Below are 6,000 nucleotides of genomic sequence, written 5' to 3'. Positions count from 1 at the left end.
TTTTTAATGTGGTAATTTATTTTTTATTGTTTTTATTGTTTAATTCTGGATATCAGTCACCTGTTGGATGCATAGTTTATAAATATTTCCTCCTGATTTTCTGTTCACTCTGTCCTGTTGCTGTGCAGAAACTTTTTGCTTAATTTTTATTTGTTTATTTTTATTTTTCTTCCTTGTGCTTTTGTCATAGTCGCAAATTCTTTGCCTAGACCTATATCTACAAGAATTTTCCACAGGTTTTCTTCTAGTAGCTCTATAATTTCAGGTCTTAAATTTAACTTTTTCATCCATCTTGAGTTGATTTTTACATATGGAGAAAGAGAGATCCAGTTTCATTATTCTGCGTACAGTAATACAATTTTTCCAGCACCTTTTATTGAAAAGAGTGTCCTTTCCCTAGTGTATGTTTTTCTCAACTTTGCAAAGGTCAGTTACCTAAAGATATGTGGGTTTATTTACAGCTTTTTTTCCCCATTCTATTTCATTGATCTATGTGTCTATTTTTATACCAGTACCATGCTGTTTTGCTTACTGACCAGCTTTATAGTACAATTTGAAGTCAGGTATTGTGATTCCTGTAGCATTGTTCTTTTTGCTTAGGATTGCTTTGGCTACTCAGGCTCTTTTTTGATTTCAGATGAATTTTAAGATTATTTTTCCTAATTCTGTGAAAAAAATGATGTTGGTAGTTTCATAGAGATTGCATTGAATCTGTACATTCCTTTGAGCAGTATGGTCACTCTAACAATGTTAATTCCCTGATTCATGAGCATGGGACTTTTTCCACGTATTTCTGTCATCTAAAATTTCTTTCATCAGTGTTTTGTAGTTTTCATTGTAGAGATCTTTCACTTCCTTGGCTAAATATATTTCTAGATATGTTAGTTTTGTAACTATTGCTAATGGAATTGACTTCCTGATTTGGTTATCAGCTTGATTTTACTGGCGTATAGAAATGCTACTGATTTTTGTACATTGATTTTGTATCTAAAACTTTACTGAATTTGTTCATCAAATCTAAGAATGTTTTTAGAGGAGTCATTAGGGTTTTCTAAGGTTATAACATCAGTGAACAGAGATAGTTTGACTTCCTCTTTTCCAGTGTGAATGCCTTAAATTTCATTTTCTTGCCTAATTGCTCTGGCTAGGAATTCCAGTACTACATTGAATAAGAGTGGTAAATGTGTGCATTGTTGTCTTATTCCAGTTTTTAGAGAGACTGCCTTCAACTTTTCCCAATTCAGTATTATGTTGGCTGTGGTTTTGTCATATATGGCTTGTATTATTTTGAGGTATGTTCCTTCTATGCATAGTTTGTTGGGGGTGTTATGCTGATTTTTATCAAATGCCTTTTTTGCATCTATTGAGATAATCATATGGTTTTCATTTTTAATTCTGATTGTGTCATGAGTCACATTGATTGATTTGTGTATGTTGAACCATCCTTGCATCCACAGAATAAAATCCACTTGTTTATGGTGGTATTTTTTATGCAATATTGGATTTCATTAGCTAGTATTTTGTTGAGAATTTTTGCCTCTATTTTCATCAGAGATACTAGTCTGTAGTTTTGTTTTATTGTTGTCCTCTTGTAGGGCTTTGGTTTTAGGATGATACTGACTTTATAGAATGAGTTAGGGAGTATTTACTTCCTCTCTATTTTCTTGGAATAGTTTTAGTAGGATTAGTACAAATTCTTTGCATGTTTCATAGAATTGGATGTGAACTCACCTGGTCCTGGGATTTTTTTGTTGTTGGCAGAATTTTATTACTGACTTAATCTCATTCGTCTTTATTTGTCTGTTCAGGATTTCTACCTCTTCCTAGTTTAATCTTGGGAGACTGTATGTTTCCATGAATTAATACATTTCCTCTAGGTTTTCTAATTTGATATGTAGAGTTGTTCATAGTAGTCTCTGATGTTCTTTTGCATTTCTGTAGTATCAGTTGTTAATGTCTACATTTTTATTTATAATTGTGTGTATTTAAATCCTCTCTCTTCTTTTCTTGGTTAGTGTACCTACAGTTTATCAATTTTGTTAATCTTTTCAAAAACCAAGTTTTCTTTCATTGCTCCTTTCTATTGTTCCCTTGGTCTCAATTTTATTTAGTTTTTCCCTGATCTTTGTTATTTCTTTTCTTCTGCTAGCTTTGGGTTTGGTTTGTTCTTGTTTTCTATTTCCTTGAGGTGCAATTTCAGATTGTTAATTTTTGATCTTTTTATTTTTGGTGGAAGATTTTTGGTGTAGGCCTTTGACACTATAAACTTTCCTCACAGCATTGCTTTTGCTATATTCTATAAGTTTTGCTTGTGTCTCCATTTTTATTAAATTCAAAAGTTTTTCAAACTTACAATTTAATTTTGTCATTGATGCAAGATTGTTCAAGAGTATGCTGTTTAATTTCCATATATTTGTATAGTTTTGAGAATTCCTTTTGGTATTGTTTTCTACTTTTATTTTGCTATGTTCTGAGAAAATATTTGCTACTATTTAATTTATTTTAATTTACTGAAACTAGTTTCATGGCCTAACATACGCACTGTATTGGAAAATGTCCTATGTGCTATGAGAAGAATGCATATTCTGCATTTTTTAGATAGAATGTTAAGTCAGTGTCTGTCAGTTCCCTTTGATCTAAAACCTAATTTATGTACAATGTTTCTTTGTTGATTTTCTGCCTTGATGATCTTTCTAGTGACATTAGTGGGGTATTGAAGCCCCCCCCCACTATTATTGTATTGCTGTCTCTTCATGTCTAGTAATATTTGCTTCATGAATCTGATTGCTCCAGTGTTTAGCACATATATATTTATGATTGTTTTATATTCTTGTTGAATTTTTATATTTATCATTATATAATAACATTCTTTGTCTCTTTTTAATGTTGTTGGTTTAAAGTATATTTTATCAGATATAAATATAGCTATTCCTGCTTGCTTTTAGTTTTCATTTGTGAGCAATACCTTTTTCCATCCCTTTGCATTAAGTCTACGTTTTTACCAGTAAGTTGTTTCTTAGAAGCAGCATAGAGTTGGTTCATGTTTTAATTCATTCAGACATTCTATATCTTTAAAGTAGAGCGTTTAATCTATTTACATGCAAGCTTAAGATTGATATGTAAAATTTAGTTCCTATCATAATGTTAATTTTCTAGTTATTTTGAAGATCAATTGTTTCTTTGTAATTGCTGCTTGTCTTTGTGGTTTGGTGGAGTTATGTCATGTTGCCATTTGATTTCTTTCTCTTCTACCTTGTATAATTGTTTCTACAATGTCTGTGAGATGTATATTTCTGTGTGTTTTATGATGGCAAATATCAACCTTCCATTTCCGTGTTTAGGACTCCTTTGAGCATTTCTAGTAGAACTGGTCTGGTAATAATGAATTCTCTCAGCATTTGTTTCTCTGGGAAATATATTTCTCTCTTTCATATAAAAAGCTTATTCTTGCAGCGTACAAAACTCATGGTTGACAGTTTTTTCTTTAACAACTCTAAAAATAGGATCCTAATCCCTTCTGGCTTGCAAGGTTTCTGCTTAGAAATTCACTGCTAATATGATGAGGTTTCCTTTATTGCTGGCTAGACAATTTTATCTTTTTATTTTTTATTTTTTTATCATACTTTATGTTCTAGGGTGCATGTGCACAATATGCAGGTTTGTTACATATATATACATGTGCCATGTTGGTGTGCTGCACCCATTAACTCATCATTTACATTAGGTGTATCTCCTAATGCTATCTCTCCCCACTGTCCCCACCACACAACAGGCCCCAGTGTCTGATGTTCCCCTTCTTGTGTCCAAGTGATCTCATTGTTCAATTCCCACCTATTAGTGAGAACATGCGGTGTTTGGTTTTCTGTTCTTGCGATAGTTTGCTGAGAATGATGGTTTCCGGCTGCATCCATGTCCCAGCAAAGGACACAAACTCATCCTTTTTTATGGCTGCACATTATTCCATGGTGCATATGTGCCACATTTTCTTAATCCAGTCTGTCATTGATGGACATTTGGGTTGGTTCCAAGTCTTTGCTATTGTGAATAGTGCCACAATAAACAATCGTGTGCATGTGTTTTTATAGCAGCATGATTTATAATCCTTTGCGTACATACCCAGTAATGGGACGGCTGGGTCTAATGGTATTTGTAGTTCTAGATCCTTGAGGAATCGCCACACTGTCTTCCACAATGGTTGAACTAGTTTACAGTCCCACCAACAGTGGGAAAGGGTTCTTATTTCTCTACATCCTCTCCAGCACCTGTTGTTTCTTGACTTTTTAATGATTGCCATTCTAACTGGTGTGAGATAGTATCTCATTGTGGTTTTGATTTGCATTTCTCTGATGGCTAGTGATGATGAGCCATTTTTCATGTGTCTGTTGGCTGGATAAATGTCTTCCTTTGAGAAGTGTCTGCTCATATTCTTTCCCCACTTTTTGATGGGGTTGTTTGTTTTTTTCTTGTAAATTTGTTTGAGTTCTTTGTAGGTTCTGGATATTAGCCCTTTGTCAGATAAGTAGATTGTAAAAATTTGCTCCCATTCTGTAGGTTGCCTGTTCATTCTGATGGTAGTTTCTTTTGCTGTGCAGAAGCACTTTAGTTTAATTGGATTCCATTTGTCAGTTTTGGCTTTTGTTGCCATTGCTTTTGGTGTTTTAAACATGAAGTCCTTGCCCATGCCTGTGTCCTGAATGGTATTGTCTGGCTTTCTTCTAGGGTTTTTATGGTGTTAGGTCTAACATTAAGTCTCTAATCCATCTTGAGTTAATTTTTGTATAAGGAGTAAAGAAGGCATCCAGTTTCAGCTTTCTACTTATGGCTAGCCAGTTTTCCCAGTACCATTCATTAAGGGAATTCTTTCCCCATTTCTTGTTTTTGGTCAGGTTTGTCAAAGATCAGATGGTTGTAGATGTGTGGTATTATTTCTGAGGTCTCTGTTCTGTTCCATTGGTCTATGTCTCTGTTTTGGTACCAGTACCATGCTGTTGTGGTTACTGTAGCCTTATAGTATAGTTTGAAGTCAGGTAGCTTGATGCCTCCAGCTTTGCTCTTTTGGCTTAGGATTGTCTTGGCAATGTGGGCTCTTTTTGGTTCCATATGAACTTTAAAGCAGTTTTTTCCAATTCTGTGAAGAAAGGCATTGGTAGCTTAAGGTTGATGGCATTGAATCTATAAATTACCTTGGGCAGTATGGTCATTTTCACGATATTGATTCTTCTTATCCATGAGCATAGAATGTTCTTCCATTTGTTTGTGTCCTCTTTTACTTCATTGAGCAGTGGTTTGTAGTTCTCCTTGAAGAGGTCCTTTACATCCCTTGTAAGTTGGATTCCTAGGTATTTTATTCTCTTTGAAGCAATTGTGAAAGGGAGTTCATTCATGATTTGGCTCTCTGTTTGTCTGTTATTGGTGTATAAGAATGCTTATTATTTTCGCACATTAATTTTGTATCCTGAGACTTTGCCGAAGCTGCTTATCAGCTTAAGGAGATTTGGGGCTGAGATGACGGGGTTTTCTAAATATGCAATCATGTCATATGCAAACAGGGACAATTTGACTTCTTCTTTTCCTAATTGAATACCCTTTATTTCTTTATCTTGCCTGATTGCCGTGGCCAGAACTTCCAACACTATGTTGAATAGGAGTGGTGAGAGAGTGCATCCCTGTCTTGTGCCAGTTTTTAAGGGGAGTGCCTCCAATTTTTGCCCATTCAGTATGATATTGACTGAGGGTTTGTCATAAATAGCTCTTATTATTTTGAGATACGTTCCGTCAATACTGAATTTATTGAGAGTTTTTAGCATGAAGGGCTGTTGAATTTTGTCAAAGGCCTTTTCTGCATCTATTGAGATAATCATGTGGTTTTTGTCTTTAGTTCTGTTTATATGCTGGATTACGTTTATTAATTTGCGAATGTTGAACCAGCCTTGCATCCCAGGGATGAAGCCAACTTGAACATGGTGGATAAGCTTTTTGATGTGCTGCTGGATTTGGTTT

The sequence above is a fragment of the Trachypithecus francoisi genome, unplaced genomic scaffold, assembly GCF_009764315.1.
Source record: "Trachypithecus francoisi isolate TF-2019V2 unplaced genomic scaffold, Tfra_2.0 Lachesis_group5, whole genome shotgun sequence".
In the NCBI taxonomy this organism is placed as follows: domain Eukaryota; kingdom Metazoa; phylum Chordata; class Mammalia; order Primates; family Cercopithecidae; genus Trachypithecus; species Trachypithecus francoisi.
This window is presented reverse-complemented; position numbering follows the sequence as displayed.